This window comes from Scyliorhinus canicula, chromosome 6 (assembly GCF_902713615.1).
Source record: "Scyliorhinus canicula chromosome 6, sScyCan1.1, whole genome shotgun sequence".
Classification (NCBI taxonomy): Eukaryota; Metazoa; Chordata; class Chondrichthyes; order Carcharhiniformes; family Scyliorhinidae; genus Scyliorhinus; species Scyliorhinus canicula.
Window position 1 is genome coordinate 134,801,748 of NC_052151.1, and position 25,748 is coordinate 134,827,495.

Consider the following 25,748-nt stretch of genomic DNA (forward strand, 5'->3'; position numbering starts at 1 on the left):
ATGGGTTATGCAACATAACAAATAGAGGGCAGCGAAGTTTTGGAATGGCAGAATGCACAAATAAGAAGGGATCCCAACATCAGCAGGCTACAGAATAGGTGAAGACAGAACTTACCAGACCAGACAAAGCTACCTGAACATTATAGAATGCCCTTGGCAATAAGAAATTAACACCTTGCTCCACTCATGGTCAAGCCTTGCCAGTCGTCAAGTGTTGTCTTGGATTTCTTCATCACTGGATCCCTTCAAGTGGCAGATTCTGTGACATCTCATAGTTTTCGACGCACCATTATCATGCTGTTGACAGTAAAGGGGGTGAAAAAATAACGTTAGAGATGCAAAGAGGGATTATGAGAAAAGACTCGCAGCCAACATAAATGCGATCTCAAATTGCTCTGTAGGCAAATAAATAGTAAAAGGGTGGCAAAAAGAGAAATAGATTAGGCAATTAGGGGTCTAAAAAGGAATTTACACATCAAGGCAGGGAGGATGACTGAGGCATTAAATGAATACATTTCATCTGACTTTCCAAGGAGGACGATATCCAGGGCATGGTGACAGGAGGGAACTCTGGTCATTAGAAGAGTTCAAAATTGAGGAGGAGGAAGTGTTGTATAGACTGTGTACTTAAACTTGACAAGACACCAGGACTAGATGAAATGTATCCAAGGATATTGAAGGAAATGAGAGTGGAAATTGCAGGGGGCGCTGTCCATAATCTTTCAGCCTTCCCTAGATTCAGAAGAGGTGCCAGAGAACCGGAGATTTGCTGTAATGTTGTAAGGATAAGCCCAACAATTACAGACCAGTCAGTTTAACTTCAATGGTGGGGAAGTTTCTAGAAATATTTATTCAGGGTAGAATTAGTAGTCATATTAAAAAATGTAGGTTGGTTAGGAAGAGGGAGCATGGATTTCTAAAGGTGAATTCATAATCCAGTGGCAGAAAACCATAGCCTGCTAACAATAGAAGACTTCACGTATCCTTTGCTGAAAAATCGTGATCCAACTCCCAATCTGTGCGACTTGGAACCTGCAGCGACTCAATCTCCACAGATCCCAGCACAACGCAGGAGGAATGTAGCCACGCGACCTGATGATGGGACTAGATTGGGAACACCCACTGAGGACATCCTTTGACAAAGCAGTTTGAAAGTGAACAGACAAACAGGGATTCCTTGCTATTATAAAGATATTTTTTCTGTTTTTGTTTTGTTATCTCTTTAAAAAAAATTAATGCTTTTGTTATTAACTCATGCAAAGTCTAAGTTTTATTTTTTTATGATAGAAGAGAATTATTATTCAACATTTATAGTTTATCTAATTTAAATCTGTAATATTACTAAATCTGCAATGTTATTGAATGACTTGTGACATTCTTAAAGGTATTCAGATGTTTTAATTTAGAATGTGGCAACTCAAGATTTACTAATGGATACCTAATTGAATGAGGTTGAACAGAGATGAGTTAATATTGTTGGTCGTGGAAAATCTAAAGCTCCAAGAAAACTTCAATCTATGGCTTGAAAGCAAGTCGCTGCAGTAGTCACAGCCATCAACATAGTGCCGAGGACAGCAGATCCATGCCGGAAGAAACTTAATGCTTTAATGCATACATAAAATAATCAATAAAACTTAAAATCCTGGTTTCTGGCTGTAAAATTTACGGAAGGGAAGAAACCGCTGTTCTCTCAACTCTGTTCCTGAGGTGTCAAATGCAATTTTGATAAGTCACAATGCAATCTCTTTGCTAACTTTCTGCGGTGTCATAAAATGCCTTGAAGTGACTTGGTGATGGTTCAGACAGTCATAAATATTTGTTATGAATCTGCATAGAGACTGCAGTGGACAGTATTCAAAGGACCTGAACTGGCATGCTTCTCTCCTGGTAACAAGTTTAGAACAGCAGTTTAGATAATAATGAAATGTGAATAGCTTATGGAATTGAAAGAGATTATAGACAATTAGGAAGGTCCATGAGATACACATATGTTAATGTATAGTCAAGGAAGTTGATAGGGTAGACAGCCAAATTCACACAAGGCATAATCAAAGAACAAGGGTATAACTGCCCAGACACTGAGAAGCCAAAAGAGGCAGTTACCATCTAGCAGTCTCAGAAAACGGACAGGCCAGTTATCAGCCAGCAAGTTGGAAGGCCACGTTTACAGCAAACAAGCTTCTACATCTTAGAGCCAAGGCAGTGCAGAAAACGTTCTTAACAGTAATTTTACAATATCTTTTCATTTAGCAGCGTGCATCTTGACGTTTTTTAAAAAAGTATTACCGAAAACCGTGCTATAAAACATTTGCTTTAGATAGGGGGCCTTTGCAGGGAATGCACGGCCGTGGCTGCACGTAGCCCCGTTTTGTGCACTGAGGAGCTCCGCTTGACGGAACTGCTGTGTATTGAAAGATCGGGACGCCATTCAATCTCCGAGGCCCCTGAAGTTACCCCTGCCCCATCCCAGTCCCAAAACACTATGAGAGGGTCTCCGCCATCCCCCGCCCCAACATCTGAGCAGGGCATCCCCGGCCCGATCACTACCGCATTAAAACTGCCTGACTGGCAGTGCCAAGGTGCTCAGTTGGCATCAGCAGTGCCAAGATATCACCTTACCCAAAGTGTGTGCGCCTGGGAGCCTCCGATGCTCTGAATGGCGCTTGCCCAAGGTCTCTGAGGCGAAGGAGATAGATCCCACGCCTTGGGAATCTGCACATTAACGTGAGACAGCTGTCTCACTTTAACGTGCAGATTTGTTGATCCCGTCCACAATGGGTGGGATTTGCATCGCAAAGTCTTATGAGCCGCAGCAGATCTCACGAGGTGTTGCCAGCTGGGTAGATCCCAGGAGTGGGGTCTCCTGACTTTCATCGGCCACGCTGCGCCAAGCAGCCATTCGGGTGCAGAGTGGCTGTAAAATTGCACCCACAGTTCTTGCTTTCAATGTTGGGATTCTTTTGCAGCAGGTTGTCCTCCCAGCACACTAAGCGATCAAAGCCAACATGGTACATTTGGTGACGATCTTCCAGCAGAAACATACATTTGGCACTCACAGGCAGTAGCATATCTTCTGGAGGGACACTTTGGCCTTTATTAAACTGGGCCTTCAACTTAAAGGATCATCTTCAGACCTGTTTTCTTCGACTCTTTGTCTCATCTCAAACCCAACTCCCAGCTAGAGTTTTAATCTCACTCCTTTTACAGTTTCACCAAACCAACCTCCAGCCTTCTGGGGAAGGAAAACATTTCTTACATGGGATTTTTAGAGAGAGTTCAACATTTCTGAGAGAGAGAGAGAGAGAGAGAGGGAGAATGAGAGAGAATCAGAGAAGCTTCTTCCAGCTTCTGAACTAAAAGTGAAACTGAAAACAAACTCAGCATAACTGAGGAAAGAGACATTTCAGAGAAATCAGAAACTAATCACCACGGACCAACTGCAAAGCCCAGCATTTTGAGCCAATTCATTGGCCAAGTCCATCAATCTAAATTATCACTGATGTCAGTCAAATAGTTCTAGAATCTGCTTGTTTGAATGATAGGCAGCACAACCCTGTGGAATCTGCTGGTTTGAATTACAGGCAGTTACTTGCAGATCAACCTTCAATTTATGCCAGCCTGGGATTCTGTTCGAATTGAAGGCACAGTCCCATCGATCCTCCATGGATCAAAAGATGTTAATAGTGAAAAATAAAAATAAAAGGGGAAAGCAGAGCACAAACAGGGTTTAAACAGCATCCTTACAAATACTACCCTTATAGAACATAGAACAGTATAGCACAGTACAGGCCCTTCAGCCCACGATGTTGTGCCGACCATTTATCCTATTCTAAGATCAACCTAACCTACACCCCTTCAATTTACTGCTGTCCATGTGCCTGTCTAAGAGTCACTTAAATGTCCCTAATGACTCTGACTCCACCACCTCTGCTGGGAGTGCATTCCACACACCCACCACTCTCTGTGTAAAGAACCTACTTCTGACATCTCCCCTGTACCTTCCTCCAATCACCTTAAAACTATGCCCCCTCGTGACAGCCATTTCCGCCCTGGGGAAAGGTCTCTGGCTATCCACTCTATCCAAGCCTCTCATCACCCTGTACACCTCTATCAAGTCATCTCTCTGCCTTCTTCGCTCCAGTGAGAAAAGCCCTAGCTCCCTCAACCTTTCTTCATAAGACATGCCCTCCAGTCCAGGCAACATCCTGGTAAATCTCCTCTGCACCCTCTCCAAACCATCCACATCCTTCCTATAATGAGGCAACCAGAACTGGACACAATATTCCAAGTGTGGTCTGACTAGAGTTCTACAAAGCTGCAGCAAAACCTCGTGGCTCCTAAACTCAATTCCCCTGTTAATGAAAGCCAACACACCATACGCCTTCTTAACAACCCTATCAACCTGGGTGGTAACTTTGAGGGATCTATGTACGTGGACCCCAAGATCCGTCTGTTCCTTCACACTTCCAAGAATCCTGCCTTTAACAGTTTATTCAGCATTCAAATTCGACCTTCTAAAATTAATCACTTCACATTTATCAAGGTTGAACTCCATCTGCCACTTCTCAGCCCAGCTCTGCATCCTGTCCAAGTTATTTATAAAAACCACAAAGAGCAGAGGTCCCAGAACAGATCCCTGTGGGACACCACTGGTCACCGACCTCCAGGCGGAATACTTTCCATCCACTACCACTCGCTGTCATCTTTCGGCCAGCCAGTTCTGTATCCAGACAGCCAAATTTCCCTGTATCCCATACCCCCTAACTTTCTGAATGAGACTACCATGGGGAACCTTATCAAATGCCTTACTGAAATTCATATACACCACATCCATTGCCCGACCTTCATCAACGTGTCTCGTCACATCCTCAAAGAATTCAATGAGGCTTGTGAGGCATGACCTGCCCCTCACAAAGCCATGCTGACCATCTTTAATCAAACTATGTTTTTCTAAATAATCATAAATCCTATATCTCAGAATCCTTTCCAATATTTTTCCAACCACAGACGTAAGACTGCAATTCCTAGGGATTTCCCTATTCCCTTTCTTGAATAGGGGAACAAAATTTGCCTCCCTCCAATCATCCAGTACTACTCCAGTGGAGAGTGAGGATGCAAAGATCATCGGCAATGGGGCAGTAATCTCCTCCCTCCCTTCCCGTAGTAACCTTGGTTATATCCCGTCAGGCCCAGGGGACTTATCTATCCTGATGCTTTTCAAAATTTCTAGCACATCCTCCTTCTTAATATCAACCTGTTCGAGTCTATTAACCTGGTTCACACGATTTATATTTCCTGAAAGAATCTAGTTCAACCAGTTTAGTCACCTGGCATGTTACGTTTTTGGTAGAGACTGGTAACTTTTAAAAAGAAATCCTAACTTCCAGTTATTAATCTGAAAAGACCACACAGCACGATTAATTTTTTTGAAAGGAAAAACCCTTTACTGACAAAAATTAACAACTTGCTTTCTAAATTTGCACTGTACCCACAATGGTGAGAGTTTCTTTAACTCAACAATATCATCCACTACGGTGTTACTTGACAAGTTTCCTTTTTTGGAAACAACCCGCAGTGCATTTTCATTCTTAGTTGTGCTATAATGTGGTCTTTCGGGCAACATTAGTTGGACACTACATCAAAAACTTCTGGCCTCATCATGGTGAGAAATACATTAACTTCATCATCCTTTAATTTCCTTTCATCCAAATTTCAAGCCTTCATTCATAATTACTCCAGTCCTCTTTTTTAGGGTTGATTTTTCCCCCCATGACCCGAAAAATGCAACATTGGCAATGTTTGCGCTTACTCATCACAGGCACAACTCGGTCTAAATTTATAACTGTTCACAGCTCATACACCTGTGATGCAAAAATGTGGTAGTATCAACGCAATGGGTAGAATTTTACATTGGCTTGGAAGGCGTATGCCCAACCTGGAAGACATTTAATTATTATCCCCTTGGCAGCTTTTTCTTCAATTGTCCGTCCTTTGGATTTATATCAACATCAGAGAGATTCTAACACACAATGTCAGGCATCCTAAAGTACCTTCAGGGAGTCAGCTTACATCTGAATGACGTCCTGGTTCATGGGGTTATGGAAGATGAGCATAAACAAAGATTCATGGCAGTCCTGGAGCAGCTGCAACTGAACGATAAATGTGAGTTTACCAAAACTTCCATCTGGTTCCTGGGCTACACCATCAGGAAAAGAGGTATCACAGCAGACCCACACAAAGCCAAGGCATTTACCGACTTCCTCACCCTTCCTCTGTCTTTGGTGAACCAGTCGACAACATTTTTGCCTCACTTGGTACAAGTTACGAAACCATTGAGACACCTGCTCAAGAAAGGCCAAGTGTGTTATTGGGACTCCTAACAGAGCATGAGTTCATTCATATCAAGGAAATGTTGCTCTCTATGTGCGTTCTGGCCCGCTATGACCCAGCCCTGCCCACCACCATAAACAATGCTTTGTCCACAGGTTTTGGGGCAGTTCTCTTTCGAAGGAATTGGATGGCAGTTGGCAACCAGTCTGCTACACTTCTAGAGGACTATTGGACACAGAAAACAGCTATGTCATATTTGAGAAGGAAGGGTCTGTGAGAATTTCTCTATACATTATCTGCCTCAAAATTACGATCAAGACAGATCAATAACAATTTGTCTCCTTGTTAAATGGTTTCAGGTCTCATCTACACTCATGGAATTATCCTACGAGACCATTTACGTCCAGGGAGAGAATCAGACAATGGCAGATGCATTTCCAAGGGCCACTGTGGAACCTCAGACCAAACCCACAAGACCTACCAGCCAGCAAGACCCAGCTCCAACAGATCCACCAAGAGCAACTTGGTGATGAAGAATGTACCCGCATCTGCAGCTACTGTGAACAGGGCGGCCTTGTCACAAATGGTTGAGTCAAAACATGATTTAAACAGCTGAGCCAGTCTTGGTGGCCTGCTGAGTGCAGCAGGCTATTATTCCTGCGTGTCTTGCTTCATTTCTGCATCCTGGAGGCCATTCCAAAACCGGAAGATGCACCTCATTTGTGCAGGTGTTGTTATCAGCTCCAAATGCTTCATATTTTCTGCCATCTTTCAGCAGTGTGACTATATCAAGACATTTATCTTCTTTCAAAAGATCTTTTTGTGAAGTTTTGAATGGCGTTGAAACTATCACCAGATCTGTTATATTATGAGAAACGGGACAGGATTCGCCAGATTCGTGATTGACACTCAGGAGGCAGACAAGCTGCAGCCGCATATACACTTCACTCCCCACTCAGACCATCCCAGTCAATAAGATGGCAAAATAATACGATTTACGGATGCAAAGCTGGAGAGCCTGCCGGACGCGATGGAGAAGAGGCAGGCCATCCTATACCCTGGCCTGGGAAAGAGGCTACCAGCCATCGCCATGCCTGGTTACAGGCGGCAGAGACAGTCATCAACACCAGCAGCACCATCCGGAAAGAGCATCATTGCTGGTAAAAAACTGCATAACCTCATCGTGGCCAAGGTGAGTAGGCAACTCTGTGCCCCGAGCACTAAACCTCCCCCACCCTACCGCTAACCCCCCAACCCAGAGGGCGTCTGAACCCCCACCCTGCACCACATGCCGGCACCCATACCAGCCGCCATAGCTGGGTGCCTGGCCACTGAGGCCACTATCTACCCACCCCATGTACTGCATGCGTCGGACTGTTTAACACTCATTTTCTGTCCCTCCTGCCCCGCCACCTTCCCAGAAGGCCGCCCATAATCTCCAGGAGTGGGAGAAAACTGGAGGGGGACCGGCAGACCTGTGACCCCGCAACGTGACTGAGCAGTGGGCCCTAGACGTGGTTGGCGGCCCAGAGGAAAGGGAGAACTGGCCCCAGGCAAGGAAGTGAGACTGTGTTGAGTTCCCGTTCCCTGTGACAGATGTGTCAGCCCCGCCACCAATACCACTTCCCACCCTCACGCCACTCTCACCCTGATCTCCACCCCACCCCCCCAGCCCACGGTCTAATAATGCGTCTTGTCTTTTGTCTTGCAGGACCTGCTGGTGATGGGACCGGTCCATCTGGTGTCCACCGCCCCCAGCCACAGCTGGAGCCCCCCCTCCCATGTGTCGAGCAGCAATAAGGAGAGCAGTATGGACAGGGGCAATATTCCTGTCACCCAAGTCCCCCGAAGCTTGAGTCCAGGGATGACACTGACATCCTGTCACAGCTGTCTCCAAAACCCTCCACCAACCCAGAGATACTCACCTCGGTTAGGCACTTTAGTGAAGAGGCTCCTGGGACACTATTTGGTGCTCATCCTGTACATCAGGTGGAGGTAGGAACACCCGAGGGGGCGGACTGTCGTAGGGTGGGCCGACCTTAGGAACTAGCTGCCGTACAGATGGGTTTCAGGCTTCTGGAACAGACAGTCCCATCGATGTGGATGTTGTGTTTGGTGTTCGATGTCTAGCAAGGAATCGATCAAACAACTTGACTTGTCCAAACAAGGATTCTTATTCAATCACATGTGGTAAGATAGCGATCTGTTACAGAGCAAGTTATCATGGGGTTTCTTTGTACTCCTCTGAAACTGCATCTGGCACGACTATTCACTTATATGTTTTACAACCATCTGCAATGGCCAAATGTACCCCCACTTATAGTGGAGTGCCTTGTCACATGACCACTGTCCTGAGACCGCATAGTGTGTTTGTAGCACCACCTGCTGGTTGGAGGTCGCTGTGGTGATATGATTTGCATAGCTGTCTGCCATTGGGGCAGAACACCGGCTTACCATTGGCCCTGGTCGGTCATGTGCCTCTCGACCGATTGGTCGAGAGGCTGAGTTAACCACGCCTCCTTGCCGAGGTATAAATAATCAAACGCCCAGCGGTCGTCCATTTTATTATAGACAACCGCAGGGCTAAGTTCTAGTTTATTAAAGCCTTACTTTTGTAAAGCAACTCGTCTCTCGTGCAATTGATGGCTCATCAATTTAATAAACTAGATTTTTGAATATGGAGTTCCGCATCAAGCTCGAATGCCTCCGTATCAGCCCGCAAACACCGAACTCTGCAGAACTTTTTCAACATTGGCTGACATGCCTCGAAGGATACCTGGAATCTGCAACCAGCCCCCTTACGATGGCACAGAAGCTGCACATCCTCCACTCCAGCGTGGGTATCGACGCCTACGCGATAATCAAGGAGGAAAAGGATTACAATGCAGCAATACTAAAGCTGAATGGACAATTCATTAAACGAGTCAACAGGGTATTCGCCCGACATCTGCTGGCCACCAGACAACAGCTCCCCGGTGAGTCACTCAACCAATATTACCAGGCCCTTGCTATCCTGGGGAGGAATTGCTCCTGCCTCGCAGTCTCAGCTACGGAGCACATGGAACTACTGATCAGAGACGCTTACGTGGCTGGGATGCAGTCCCCCGCTATCCGCCAGCGGATGCTGGAAAGAGATGACCTCAGCTTAACTGAGGCACGGACTCTCTCCACCTCCCTGGAGGTCGCTGATCAAAACGCCCGCGCCTATGTTGCCAGCCGTGCCTCCTGGCACGCTTCCCCACTGCCATCCGCCGCCCCCGACCTCCCTCAGGCCTGTGCCGCGGGATGCCCCGACAAGTCCACGGGGCCCCGCTGCTACTTTTGCGGGTTCGCGAAACACCCTCGCCCGCGCTGCCCAGCCCACTCCGCCCTCTGTAAGAGCTGTGGGAAGAAGGGCCTCTTCTCCACTGTCTACCAGGCCAAAACGGTCTCTGCGGTTCCTCTAGACGCCACGCAACACTTCCCCCCCCCCCCCCCCCCCCCCCCCCCCCCGGGCCCCTGCGCCCGGCCTGTGCGCCTCTCTCTCTCCTCCGGGCCCTCTCGGTCCCCTCCTGAGCGCCGCACAACTCTTCCCCCACCCGGCCTGCGCGCCTCCCTCGCTCCTCCGGGCCCTCCCAGTCCCCTCCTAGCAGCCGCGCAACACTCTCCCCCTCCGTCCCAGGGCCCCCGCGCCTGGCCTGCGCGCCTCTCTCTCCTCCGGGGCCCCTCCAGCGCATCGCGCTCCTCCCAGCTCGCCGCCCCCGGGCCTGGCCTGTGCGCCTCACTGCCCCCGCTCGCAGCCGCTCCAATCGGCCCGCCGGCACCGCTAGCCCCGCCCCCAGCAACCACGAGGGCCCCACGGGCGCCGCCATCTTGGGGCCCCGACTCCACGTGCGGGTCCTGAGCGCCACCATCTTGGGATCCTGACTCCACGTGCGGATCCTGGCCACCGCCTTCCGGGACTGGCACGCAAGGTCCTTCCAGCATCTACTCGGACGACAACGACGAATACGGATTTTCTCCACGCCTTGCGGCCATTCAGCTCTACCAGTCACGTCCACGCACGCTCGCTAAAACGACGACGCTCATCTACCTCAACGGCCACGAGACGGGCTGCCTGCTGGACACCGGGAGCACGGAAAGCTTCGTTCGCCGTGTCACGGTAAGACACTGCGCGCTCCCTGTCCATCCTGTAAAACACAAAATCGGGTTAGCCTCAGGTTCGCACTCCGTCCACATCACCGGGTGCTGCATCTCAGACCTCACGGCCCAAGGGAACGTTTTAAAAAATTATAAATTCCTTGTCCTCCCTGACCTTTGCGCACCGGCACTCTTAGGACTGGACTTCCAATGCAACCTGCAGAGCTTGACCTTTCAATTCGGCGGCCCTATACCCCCCCTCACTGTCTGCAGCCTCGCGTCCCTCAAGATAGACCCCGCCTCCTTGTTTGCTAATCTCACCCCGATTGCAAACCCGTCGCGACACGGAGCAGACGGTACAGCGCCCAGGACCGGTCATTCTTCAGGTCCGAGGTTCAGAGGCTGCTGACGGAAGGGGTCTTCGAGGCCAGCAACAGTCCTTGGCGAGCCCAGGTGCTGGTGGTCCGGACTGGGGAGAAAAACCGGATGGTCATCGACTATAGCCAGACCATCAACCGGTTTACACAACTGGACGCGTATCCTCTCCCCCGTATTTCCACAATGGTAAACGATATCGCGAAATACAAGGCCTTGTCCACTGTGGACCTTAAGTCCGCTTACCACCAGCTTCCCCTCCGCGCGAGTGACAGCAAATACACCGCGTTTGAGGCAGATGGGCGCCTCTACCACTTCCTTAGGGTTCCATTTGGTGTCTAGCACCGACCGTCTAGCCATCCTCGACTACGTAGTGCGTAAAGGAGTGATAGGCCCCCACCCCGAACGCATGCGCCCCCTAATGGAACTCCCTCTCCCCAATACCCTCAAACGCTGCCTGGGTTTCTTCGCGTACTACGCCCAATGAGTTCCCAACCCCTCTGTGGAAAAGGAAGTCCAGGCCATAGAAATGAAAAATGAAAATTTGAAAATGAAAATCGCTTATTGTCACAAGTAGGCTTCAATGAAGTTACTGTGAAAAGCCCCTAGTCGCCACATTGCGGCGCTTATTCGGGGAGGCTGGTACGGGAATCGAACCGTGCTGCTGGCCTGCTTTCAAAGCCAACAATTTAGCCCAGTGAGCTAAACCAGCCCCTAGTCGAAGCGGTGCGACATTGGAGGCACTATTTGGCCGGCAGGAGGTTTACCCTCCTCACAGACCAACGGTCAGTAGCCTTCATGTTTGATAATGCACAAAGGGGTAAGATCAAGAATGACAAGATCTTACGGTGGCGGATCGAGTTGTCCACGTACAACTATGAGATCTTGTATCGTCCTGGGAAGCTCAATGAGCCCCCTGATGCCCTGTCCCGCGGTACCTGCGCCAGCGCGCAGATAGACCGCCTCTGCTCTCTCCACGCGGATCTCTGTCATCCAGGGGTGACCCGCCTCAATCATTTCATTAAGGCCCGCAACCTGCCTTTCTCCATCGCGGAAGTCAGGACAGTAACCCGTGACTGCCACATCTGCGTAGAGTGCAAACCGCACTTCTACCGCCCCGAGCGCGCACACCTGGTCAAAGCATCCCGCCCCTTCGAACGTCTCAGCATTGACTTCAAGGGGCCCCTTCCCTCTAACAACCGCAACATTTACTTCCTGGCGGTAATTGACGAATTCTCCCGCTTCCCCATTGCCATTCCCTGCCCCGACATGACCACATCGACCGTCATTAAGGCCCTCCTCTCCGTCTTCTCCCTGCTCGGCTACCCGACGTACATACACAGCAATCGGGGGTCCTCATTTATGAGCGATGAGCTGCGTCAATTCCTGCTCAACAGGGGCATTGCCTCTAGCAGGACGACCAGCTATAACCCCCGGGGTAACGGACAGGTCGAGCGGGAGAATGGTACCATCTGGAAGACCATACTACTGGCCCTCCGGTCCAGAGATCTCCCTATTTCCCGATGGCAAGAGGTTATCCCCGATGCCCTACATTCGATCTGCTCACTCCTCTGTGCCGCAACTAATCAGACACCTCTTGAACGTCTTCTTGTTTTCCCCAGGAAGTCATCCTCCGGATCCCCTCTCCCGACGTGGCTGGTTACCCCTGGACCCATCTTGCTCCGGAAGCATGTGTGGGTGCACAAGTCCGACCCGTTGGTGGAACAAGTCCAGTTACTCCACGCTAACCCGCAGTATGCGTATGTGGTGTACCCCGACGGTCGGCAGGACACGGTCTCCCTCCGGGACCTGGCACCCGCCGGCGTGCGGCCTTCCCCCCTCCACCACAGACCCCGCCCTGTTTTTTTTCCCCCCCAGCACCCCACTCAGGTCCCCCCTTCCCCATCCATGGCGTCTCCACAGCCAGCTCGGGTGAGGGAGACTATTCAAGGACCATCGCTCCCGGACTCCAGGACGTCAGTGGAACCACCGCCATCAGCCGACCTGACGTCACCTCCTCCACTGCGACGGTCTGCCAGAACGTCACGGGCCACGAAAAGACTGATCGAATCCATCTAAATTTCAACAACTCCATGGACTTTGTTGGGACTTTGTGTAATATTGCTTATTGTCTGGGCCAGTGGGAAGCCCCCAAATTTGATAAAAGGAGAGAAAATTTTTGTCCTCCCGGCTGCTACTCATATCACCAGTTCGTGCCCCCCCCCACCCCCCACCCAGGCTCTCGTTGATACCCCCCGGCTTCTTTCTCCGCAAGGGGTGAATGTGGTATGATTTGCATAGCTGTCTGCCATTGGGGCAGAACACTGGCTTACCATTGGCCCTGGTCGGTCATGTGCCTCTCGACCGATTGGTCGAGAGGCTGAGTTAACCACGTCTCCTTGCCGAGGTATAAATAGTCAAACGCCCAGCGGTCGTCCATTTTATTGTAGACAACCACAGGGCTAAGTTCTAGTTTATTAAAGCCTAACTTTTGTAAAGCAACTCGTCTCTCGTGCAATTGATGGCTCATCAGTCGCACCACTAGCCATGCTTGATATTGCTTACAGACATATCACCACATTTTCCTTCCTCAGAAAACATTAAGATTTGTTTACAACCAATATTGATCTTTTAACTTTATACAATCATGATAATGTCTAACAATGTGAATGAGTTTAACTCGGATGTCCATAAACATGATATGGCTGGCCAGTGTCCCTCTCTTTCGCACAGGTCATTTGCCTCCCTCACAGGATCACTGTTGTTGCCAGCCTCTTGGAAGACTTGTTTACGTGCCAGACTCTTGCTTCTTCTCCACTTTGCCAAGCTTGCGCCACCAGCCTCTTTCTTTTGCGCTTCCTGCCACAACGCCGTTTCCTGCTTCTCTTTGTTTCTGGTTTGTTCGTGGGATGAGCAGGCTCTCACAGTCTTCTCCTCTTTCTCCTTTTTGATCTGAGAATGGAATGACGAAGTCTCTTGTGTTTGTGTTTAGACTTGGCAGCCTCTAGTTCTATGCTGGTCTTCACCCTGTGTTGTAAGTCTCTGGAGTTTCAGGTGAATCCTGAGGGGCCGACGCGTCATCGCTGGGTTGTGTGACCACGCCCACTTCCGTGGCCTCAACGAACTGTTGAAGCGCCTCGGTTTCTGGTGCTTGAGTGGAGATTGGAATTGCAGCAAAAGGTGCCGCCCCTTCTTGGCTCACTTGAATATCGCTCAATCGCTCTTCTTCACTAGAGATCACGATGCTCTCTGGTCGTGATGATCCAGGCGTTGGGTATTCTTTGTCAAATTCAAGAATGCACGAGTGATCCGTGGAGCTGCATAGCAAGATTATCATCAGCTCCTCCTCTAGGTTACTCTTGGAGTTGCCAATCACTTATACATCCAGGTTGCTGTCCTGGTATTCATCATCAATGTCTTCCCATTCATCATCAGTGTCCTCAAGGATCTCCACTGTCTCGGTTTTGGAGTCGACAAGCTCTCCAGCATCATATAATGCTGTCATCGTCTGCATTATTAATGTCTTCCCACTCATCCTGAGTGTTCTTTATGATCTGGGAATCGACTACAGGAATCATTCAAAGACATGGAACGAGTCACCACGTACCTCTGGAGCCAGTTTCTCTAATATTGGGATTATTTCTTCTGTTTCTAGCTTGATCAGTGGCTGGTCCTCTGTGGTATCAGCAGCTTCGTTTGCAGCTTCTATTTTCGAGTGCGCCATCTCCGAGCTCCCGCTCTTCGCAGTGGTCTGGAGGGCACCTCGTCATTCCGTCCAAACCACTGGAGTAGCGCTTCTTCTGCCTTTTCATTGAGCCCATCTTTGCTCCTGTGAAAATGATCTACAAGCAGTTCATACTGGTCTTCTTCGAAATCTTCAAACAGTCATCATAGGATTCAGCATCTTCTGCAATGATTTCCCCTGTAAAATATAACATTGCACACAGAATTATGTGTTCACGCAGTAGGCCGCCAAGTTCAAAGTCCGCCTTGAGTTTGGTTGCTGAACTTTAGCTTAACTTTCCATGCTGTGGAACTTCAGGAGGACTAGAGAAATTCATTTTCTTATGGTACAGTTTTCGTGATTGTTCTGCGAGTGCTTCAACCTTTGTGCTTCGGTTCAGTTTTAGTTGCTTTCATTTTTACCTTTTTGCCCTCCCTCCAGTCGATCTTACAGCCAGTGCACCCCATTTCTGGTTTATCAAAGAATGATTTAAGCAGCCGCGAATCCAACTGATGTGATCACTCATTTGTGAAATACTCATTCAGCTTGAACTTAAACTCCAGAGTGAAGCCTCAGTTTCTCATGCTCTGTCCATTTAACATTCACACCTTGCAGATGCTTTAATACGGGCTCCTCGTGTTCCTGCACCATGCCACTAAGCACAGGCATGTTCTTGAAGACTGTTAACCAGAATTACGGAATGCTCACTGGCTGTTCCATCTCTCCATCTGATTTGTCGTCTTCCACCTGGATTCCTTCTGAATCTTCATCAACCGTGCGCACTGTAATATCTTGTAGGGATCTGTAGTGTTCAGCAAGCCAGCCATTTTCCGGGACACACAGTCGCTCAACTGAATTCAAGGGTTCACATGAATCTGCTCCTATGATGGATTCAATGTCCATGTTTACAATATGAAACAGTAACATGTACCTCATGTTGTCTGTGGAGTGCTCAAGTTCGCATGCACCGAAGGTTTCCATTGTGCTTGTTCCAAAGTACACTGGCAGCCCTGGCCGATCAGCAACTTTAAGCTGCATGTTCAGCTTTTGCAAAGCAGACCAACTGAGGAAGTTGTGTCTCATTTTCGTGTCAAAGTCGCATAAAAATAATGTGTTATTCAGGAATACCATTGATTTCCATCTAGTTTTAATGGTTTCTGGAGAGTTCTTGCTAGCTTCAGTCTTAAAATTTTGTTTTCATCAATTTTTATTCGGACTCTTCTGGTTTCTGGTCATGATGAGATTGATGAAAAACTGTTCTTCGGTATTCATCTCATCAACTACATTTAGGTCTCAGGCCGAAACATGGAGTTGAACTGCTGCTTGGATAGCTGCTAGTTTTTGTGTACATTGCAGGATATCTGAAGCTGGTGGGGGTCTCTCATCTCAGTCCTTCCATTTTACGCTTCAGCTTCCTCTAGTGCAGTCAGTCGCCTCAGCCTGCAGTTCATCAGTTTGGTCTGTCTGCTGAATTCCTAACTTTGCCATTGCCATCTTGAAATCTTCAGCACACTTGGTACCATGTTGTGTTTGGTGTTCTATGCCTAGTAAGGAATCTACCAAACAACTTGACTTGTCTAAAACCAAGGATCTTTATTGAATCACACGTGGTAAGATAGCGATCTGTTGCAGAGCAAGTTATCATGGAGTTTTTTTGCACTCCTCTGGAACTACACCTAGCATGACTGTTCACTTGTACATCTTACAATCATCTCCTGGTGGCCGGATGTGCCCCACTTATACTGGAGTGCCTTGTCACATTACCACTGTCCTGAGACTACATGGTGTGTCTGCACCACCACCTGTTGATCGGAGGTCGCACCACTAGCCATCTATTCTATTGCTTACAGGCATATCACCACAGTGGGGATGCAGTCAGAGTCAGGGACTACATGAGGGGTTGTCGGCGAACATCCAGCACCTGCAGTTGGAGGAGTCCAACCACATGCAGGAGGTGGTGCCGACCATGCGTGCCACCCAGGCCAACCCTGCAGGGGTGGCATCCGCTGAGGAGGCATTGGGGAGCAAGGAATTCAGTTATGGATCAGCAAGTCCAAGTCCTCGGGCATTGTGTGTTGGCGTTGGCCGAGGCCCAGGACAGGGTTGCCACCTCACAGGCAGCCATGTGCAAGAGCCATTTGGAAATTGCAGCCGCGCTTCTGAGCATGGCCCAGTCACAACAGGCCATGGCTGAGAACATCAGTGACATTACGCAGAAGCTGGCTGATGTGGTGCAGACACAGAGGGAAATGGCACAGTTACTGGCGGATGTGACACCGATCCAGAAGGTAGTGGCACAGTCAATGGGGGATGTGGCGCAGTCCCAGAAGGCGATGGTTCACTGCCTGTGCTCCATGGCCATCAGTATGAAGACCCTGGTTGAGATCAGAGCGGGCTTCCAAGACTGGCTCCGCCAGGTGACGAGGGAGCCTCAGGGGACGCTCCCCTGTCCCATGTAGTAGCCTGGGGGCTACTGGGCTACAGGCCTCTGGCGTAAACGATTGCACAGATTCACTGCCCTGAGAAAATAAATTCCTCCTTATCGCTGTCTTAAATGGGTGACTCCTAACTTTGAGATTATGCCCTCTGGTTCTCGACTTTCCCAAGAGGGGAAACAACCTCTCAGTATCGACAATTTTCAAGCACACGATGGATGATGCAATTACTCTTCATGTCATCCAGCTCAATCTTTAGCTCCTCCTGTATGTGAACACTGCATTTCATAGGAGAGTAAATCAATCAATTTCAGATCTTGACGTAACAACACTATGCCAAATTTGTCTAGTTACATCTGTTGTAGGTCATGGACTGACTCAATGCAATTATTCTTGACCTCTTCTGTTGGGATTGGAATGTTCGTGATTTTGTGGTTGGTCACAATGATGAGGTCCAATCTTGCCTCCACACCTGCTACTGCTGGGATGCACGTGTCCACCAGTAAAAATAGTTGCGAATTCCATGCAGACTTGTGTATCTGCATTTCAGTGCCAACGTACCTATGGAATGAATGGGTAAGTTAGTGCGCAGTTAGTTTCTCTGCCATCGGTTGTATCATTGATTCCGGAGATCCAAACACATGTTCTTCGGGATCCAGACTCTGCCTGTGAATGTGACTGCTGCATTTCTTTGAGCATATGATGTTGACAGTAGCAAAATCTTCTGACCTTTGACGTCACCCACACATTGTATCATACTCACAATTTGGAAAACCTGTTCATTCTCTAGTTGAAGGTCTTTCTGCTCTGCATCTTCACCTGGTCTGTCTTCCTGCTAATCTTGTGTATGTACTTGCATTTATGTGGTCATCTGGCACAATGTTCCTGCTGCCAGTTTGCTGCATATACTTTCTGTTTGTTTGCATCTTTCCTTTGGTGGTACATGTGGAGCCAGATTTCCTGTATTGGTGAGCCTAATCGCCGCTTATCCTGTGTTACGATCCCAACTGATATAACTGCTGGAGAAGTCAGATTGCAGGATGGCACCTGGTTTCATAGAACTAACTTATACATTTTTCTTAGATATGTGGAAGGCAGCTACTGGACAGAGTGACATGACTGCTGATGAGCTTTTCATAAAAGATCGAGTCAGATAACAGGATGGAACCTGGCTTCATATATCCTAACTTATATTTTTTGTTTAGTTATGTGCAAAGCAGCCACTGAACACAGTAGTAACAGTACTGCTGATGAACTTTTCACAAGAGTCAAACATTTGTAAAACCAGAAAAGGTTACCAATAATACATGATTCTTTCACCCCGGCAAAACCTTTACAGACATATACAGACAGACGAGGATAACACAATTTGCAATATCTATCTTGATAAGTACACAGTCCATGTAAACCAATAGGCAAACTGTAATCAGACTCTCCATAGTCTGAAGCCAAATGATAGATGCCATCCAAAACAACATCAACCCCCCCCCCCCAAATGCTCGTCACACTGAGAGCCACAGGGCTCCCTGGAACTCTGACTTTCATATGAGGGTTTCCAAATCTCGCATATGAAAAACATGCCTTGGAATTTACTCCGAAACAATTTGTTCTCTTGGAGGTCGACACCAAAGATCCACCCCCAGGCTTCCAACCTATTCATCTGCCAGAGATCGCCACGTGCATTCAGGCTTCCACGCAATCACTCAGATACCAAGTCATGTCAACAGAACATATTGATTCACAGGTTTTATCAAAGTGTCACCAACCTTTGGGTCACCCAGACCTCTGGCTGTCACTCAGACCTCTGGCTTCTGTCAAGCTGACTTTAAATCTGTTTCCTAAAACTGAGCCTTTAAATCCGAGCTCTTTTCCTGCTTCTTACCTTACCTCCGCTGAGCAGAACCATTTTTAAAATCAGATTCCTGTTCTTTGTTCCTTTGAGTTCACAAACCTCCTGGAACTCATTTCTGTCTTATAGAGGTGACCCCAAATTTAAAAACTGAGCCTCCGAGTTCTGATCTCACCCACAAACGGAAACATCCTTTCAACGTCCACCTTGTCAATGCCCTAGAGGATCATAATTATTCCAATGGAGACACCATTCACCCTTCTCGACACTAGTGGAAATAAGCCCAGCCTTTCCAAGTGATCCTCATCAGAAAATAAATAAGGAGACTAATAGTACAGAAAGTATTCGACATGTAGTTTCTCTAATGCCTGATATTTATCTGATCACACTGAAATTATGCGTATCTACTATTCAATGTCTACACCATCTACTTGTTGGTCTAGCAAGACATCTGCATTTTGTTTGCTGGTTGGTTAAGCTGGTCAGTGTCTCTAAAGTAACCATTTTGCCACCAGGTTTGTAACAGACTTCAATGTTGTGGCCCTATATTTTATCATAAGTCACTATGGTCTGGGTGGCGAACTTGACATTATCTTGTGCCAAATCATTTCCAGTCCGGTGGTTTGTGGTCAGTTAATCGGTACATATGTGGTGAGCACTGCTGCTTACGCTCAGGATTCGATTACGGCTTTGGGTGACTGTGTGGAGTTTGCATGTTCTCCCCGTGTCTGCATCGGATTTCTTTGTATGCTCAGGTTTCATCACAGAGTGTAGGTTAGGTAGACTGGCCATGCGAAATTGCCTCTTAATGTCCAAAAAACTGCAGGTTGGGTAGGATTACCAAGGTAGGACAGGCCTTAGGTAGGGCACTTTTTCGGTTTGGGGAGGGGCTGATTAGCCTCCAAGTGCACGGTAGTGATTCTGTGGATATGGGACCCTTGATTCCTAATACCAGAACGAGTGTCATGCTCTACGTTCAAATAATTGGATTGCACTTGTGGTAGTCGGTTTTCCTTCTTGTATAATGCACGCCTTTAATCTTTTCTGACATTCATCAGCTTCTAAGATCGTCTGATTTCTTTGGTCATGGCACTGTAGGACATATGTCTCTTCTGGCAATGCCTCTTTAAGTGACTCGAACGTGTGTTGATGGTCCTCCTGCCATAGATATGGAACATACTTGCCATAGATATGGAACATCCTTAGAAGCTTTCTTAGTGATTATGCTTTCTTAGGCATGCCTCATATCTTGGAGTTTGCCTGGCTCACGACAGATCCAAATACTTGAATAGTGAAACCAATAAAGTTAATCTGACCCACATTCATTGGCATTTATGCTGTTGAAGACAAGTCTTTCACGATGACCATTGCAATATGATGGTGAAATATTGTGTGGGCACAAAGTTAGATTTAGACAACTTGGGTCCAAGCATATTTGGCTTAAATCATTAATTCTCAGTATGCACATTATAGAACATGATGTTCACGCACATGAGAGATAGTACACCACCACTTCTGGCATCAAATCTGGCTCCTTCACCCGGCTATACCTTCATACACACATGCAGATTTTTGAGGATAACACACCTTACAAAAAAAAATCCCAGTAAGGACAGTCTGTGTAAACCAATAGGCAAACTGTGATCAGACTCTCCACACTTAGAAACCAAGTGATAAGATGCCATCCGTATCTATGGATTTCACATCAATTCCCCCTGGCTCTTGAGTATTCGATCATACTTTCACCATTAGGTGTCTGTCAGAAAACAATGGTCAAACAGGCCAAGTAAAATGTAGCAGAAACCTCATGGATTCACACTTGAATGTGCACCATTATTAAAGGGGCAAATCCATCATTGAGCATTTGGCCCTTGAAACTAGAACTCAGATCCACTAGTTATTCATGGATTTTGAAAATATTAATAGGGTACTGATGCACCATCGATTGCACGCGAGGCGAGTGATTTACCAATGTCAGGCTTTAATTAACTAGAACACAGCCTGGCGATCGTCTACAGTGGAAAGGCACGATCGTCAGGCTTCTGAGCATTTATACCTCGTTGGTAGAGGCGTGGTTAACTCAGCCTCTCGGCCAATCGGTCGAGAGGCACATGACCGACCAGGGCCAATGGTAAGCCGACGTTCTGGCCCAATGGCAGACGAGTATGCAGATCATATCATCACAGGTACCCCTTCAATCAGCTCAAAATACTGACCCTGAACCCCTCTCACATGCTTCCAGTTCACTCTTTTATCCTTTTATCAAACTTGATTTTCCAACTGCACCATCGCTCAGTAGCAGTACCCGACAGCTTCAAATGCCCACCTCTTTCTTCACATCCTCCCAAATTATTACTGCCTCCAAATTCTCATCTCTCCCATAACTCTCCAGTTTACGCCTGATGTACATCAATGACCACGCGATGAATGGTGAACTATTGTGGCTTTATTGTGCTGGATGTAAAGCCTACTGCAACTGGACCCAAGAAAGGGGGCAGTGCAGGAGAGCGTACACTTTTATACAGAAACTGCTGGGTGGAGCCAGCAGGCCGGGTTTTATCGTAATAACTGGAGTACAATGGCAGTGTACCATAATACATGTAATGTACGAACAGTGGTTCACCACAACGCCTATTACCCTTGAGCCCATCATTGTTCATGTTGACATTTCAGTTTGTCACCTGTTTAAATTTTTTTTCACATTTTCTTCAAAATTTACACCCACCAACAAACATTAAATGGTAACGAATACAATGTCAAGCCCCTTATTAACAACAACGATCCCATCTTCCCACCAACCCCCAAACAACAGCCCGCATGACAATATGAACATCAAATAAACAAAAAACAAAAAGGAATCAGGAATCGCCCATAGTCACCATTAACATATATAGTCCACCCCAACGCTAATATTCAAGGCCATCCAATCCCCGAAAGTGTACAATGAATGACACACATGAATTGTAAACCACTCCACCCCCCTCCCAGACTCCTCCCCTCCACTTCCTCTCAAAAACACCTCTCCCAGTATCGGTCCCTTCCCCCAACGTTTCACCCGGATAGGCTCATCGAAACCTGTTCTACCAGGCTCTGATGGCCGCAGCCGCTCCCCCCACCACACTCCCGTTCACTGACATGCTTAAACCAGCCAGTGTGGAGGCCCCTGCCCGGGTCTCAATCCCATCCCCCCCCCCCCCCCCCCCCCCGGGCCCGGTCCTAGGAAAACAAAGAAATCCCCTTAACACACAACCCCAGCATAAATACACAAGCCCCAAAGAACTATAATTGCAAAACAGAATCCCAACTCTTACCTTCTCCAAATAGACAACGCAACTCGTTTAGTACATATAACAACATGCAGTGAAAAAATAAAGCTACATACTCTCCTACCAACCCCCTACCCTCAGTACACGACCAATCCTCAGTCCCATTCCTCAATTCTGGCACAGTCCTTCTGCCTTCATAAGCACCTCCGCCGCTTCGGTCTCATAATAAAAATCTTTGAATTTGTAGGTCACACTCAACACAGCTGGGTGCACTATGCCACACCGCACCTGGCTGTTATACAGTGCTGTCTTCACTTGGCCGTTGGCCGCCCGCCTCCTCGCAAACTCCACAGTAAAATCCTGGTATATGCGTATACCAGCTCCAGCCCACTGCACCTCCTGCTTCTGCTTTGCCCAGTACAGGACCTTCTCCTTCATGCGCTACCTACGGAAACAAATAGCCACTACTCTTGGTGGTTCACTCGCCTTTGGTAGAGGCCTCCACGACCTATGAGCCCGACCCAGTTCGTACCGAGAGGGATACCCCCCCCTCCCAATAGCTCCGCTAACATCATGGCAAAATGCTCCGTCGGCCTCGGGCCGTCCACCCCTTCGGACAGACCCTGGATCCTCAGATTCTGCCACCTGGATCTGTTTTCCAGGTCCTCCATTTTGGCTTGCAGACCCTTGTTGGTCTCCACCACCCTCCGCAGAACCTTACCCATCGAGATGAGTTGCAACAATGCCTCTTCCACTTCCTTTAGTGTCTCACCCTGCTCCCACACATTGGCCGATGCTCTTGATACCGCCGCCCACACCAGGACAATCGCCTCCTCCTTTCAATACCGCCCATCTCCTTCCTCATCGCTTCCATGTGCTTTGTGAACTTTTTTCAAAGTTCCACTCCCATCGCCTCGGTCATCCTTTCTGCCGTGAACTGTGCGGCCTCACCCGGCGACCCAGCCTCCGTCTTCCTTCCAGTTCATGAGCCGACCTTTCCACTCGACAGCTCATTTTCATTAGCCCCCTTTTTCACGGCCGTTTTTCTTTGGGATTTAGACATCTTTCTTCTTTATGTCTTCCTGCACTTATTTTTATCAAAAATTGCCCCGGGACCGGGTATCAAACTCCAAAAAAAAATCAAGTCTTGAGCGGGAGCCCTCCAACGTGCGACCTCCTCCTACATGCCACCACCGGAAGTCAGTTCCTGTTAAAGCTGATGCCCCATAGCATTTTGTTGACCTGAACCCCCCTCTTTATCGAGTCCAGCTTTAACTTCTAACATACCTCCTACACGTCTCCACCCCAGGACTCACAACCATCCAAAGAGACCATCCAATGCCCTACTCCCCCCATGACCGCTCAATTTTAGACTAACCAAATTAAAATGCCTCGCCATTATGGGCAGAACTGAGTCGTGTAGGCCATGTACAACCATTAATTATGCCTGTACAATGTGGTACATTCCCTGTACAGTCTATTGAACAGATCTTCAACATTTGCAGACAATCTCTCTGGGTGGTTTTTCACCCTTCCCCTGGACAATTTGGTAAAATATTCTGAAGGACAGTCTTCCACACTTCCCCTCCGGCTCTTTCCCAAACCCCAACTTGTCCTTTCCTCCAGTCCTGGCTCTGTGCTATCCCATCCCCGATGGACATTGAAACCTCTTATATCTCCATCTCAACCTTTCCCTCTGCCCATTGTGTCCCCACCCAGTTCTGCCTTCTTGTCACTTCATGTTCTTCCCTCTGTTTTTGCACCACCTTTTCCAGCCACCATCACAAGTCTGCAACTCGGGTCCTGGTCCCACTCCCCAGTCCTGACTCTGTCAAGCACTCCACCCTGGTACCTGTGCCCCTCCACCCACCCCTGCCTCTGTCTCACCCTTCTCTATGTAAGTCAATGAATAAGTAAAATGTATTTCTGACAATCTGGCCAGTGTCTGCAATGTTTCACACATACTCATGGTTTTCTTGATATCATTGTTGAACCCTGACTAATACACAGTACCAAGCGCACCTCCTTCGCTCTACGCCCGTATATTCCTGATGTAACTGTGAAATTAGATCTGGGTGAAAAGCTTCAGGTAAAATAACTTGTTTATCCTTGAAATCAGACCTCTTGGAACACCTAGTTCAGCTCCACACGAACATAACCACCTGAGTGTCTGGTACTGCTTTTATTAGATCAGCTCTGTGCCAGTTTCCACAAATAGATACATGTGGAACATTATGCTGCCGAATCACAATGAGTATTTCATGTTCCATGTTCAAATCATTGATTTTGTTTGTGATCATTTTCCTTCTTGCATAATGCAGACTGCTCATTCATTCTGACATGTATCAGCCCTAAGAGTGTCTCCATTTGAACATAGGAGGAGCCGAAATAAGCCATTAGTCTGCTCCGCCATTCATTGAGATCATGACTGATCTAACAACTCTACTTCAACGCCTTATCCAATTAATCCTTAATCCCCTTACTGATCCTGAGTTACATCAGGAACATATGGGCATAGAAGAAGGAGGTGCGCATGCCAAACGGTGTATTAGTCAGGGATCAAAAAGACAGTGAGGATGTGTGAAACATTCCAGATATACTGTCTATTTCAGTCTTGAGCATACTTAATGATTCTGACTCTACAGCCCTCTGGGGTAAAGAATTCCACAAATTCACTGCCCTCTGAGAGACCTCTTATTCTGAGAATTCTATGTGCTTCTCAGTGTTGTCTCTCATTCTTCTAAACTCCAATGAGTACAGGCCTAATCGAGTCAACCACTCCTCATAAGAAAATCCCTCCATGCTGGGGTCAATCTAGTGAATCCTCTCTGGACTGCCACCAATGTCAGTATATCGTTCCTTTGATATGGGGACAAAAACTGTTCATAGTATTCTTGGGTAATAGTATTGTGGAAAAAATGTCTTTGCTGTCAATGCCTCTGGAAGTGACTCAAACAAGTGTTGATGGCCTTCCCACCATGTATAAGGCACATCCTTCTTTAGCAACTCTCTAGGTGAGTGTGCTCCCATAACAAAGTTGGGTATATATGAGGCGAAGAAGTTGAAACAAAAGAAGCATCTCTTCAAGGTCTTTCATTCCTGGGGACAAAGTATTTCGGGTTTGCCTGGGTTAGACATTCCAAGGCGAATAAAAGCCAGTGGAATACTTTTAACGTGTAATTGCTGTCGTAATGTGTGGGGGGATGTGTCAGTAAATGTACATTAATCAAGATCCCGCAATGAACAGAGATAATAACCATGAATTTGAATATGTGGAACAAATAAAGTTAATCTGTTAAAGACGAGTCCTTCCTGATGAGCCGCTGACATTTGGGTTCAAGCGCATGACGGATGATGCCATTATTCATCTTGTCATCCAACTTAATCTTTAGCTTCTCCTGTATGTCAACAATGCATTGCCTCGAAGAGTCAATCAATCAATCAATTTCATATCTTGATGCACCACCTCTGGCATCAAATTTGTTTGGTACATCTGTTATAGGTCATAGACAGACTTGATGCAATTATACTTGACCTCTTTTGTTGTGATTAGTATCTTAGTGATTTTAAGTTTGGCCATACTTGCTACTGCTGTGATACATGTGTCCACCAGGAAAAATAGTTGTGAATTTCATTCAGACTTGTGTCTG

The 25,748-nt window shown here is 47.5% G+C and overlaps 1 long non-coding RNA gene across 1 annotated transcript in view; it reads right to left on the bottom strand.

Annotated features, from left to right (window-relative positions):
• LOC119967514 overlaps positions 1-25,748 on the bottom strand; it is a 104,959-nt gene that overhangs the window by 15,213 nt on the left and 63,998 nt on the right. Inside the window, exon 2 of the long non-coding RNA XR_005461005.1 lies at positions 116-297. This is a non-coding gene — a long non-coding RNA (uncharacterized LOC119967514). The remainder of the gene's footprint in view (positions 1-115; positions 298-25,748) is intronic.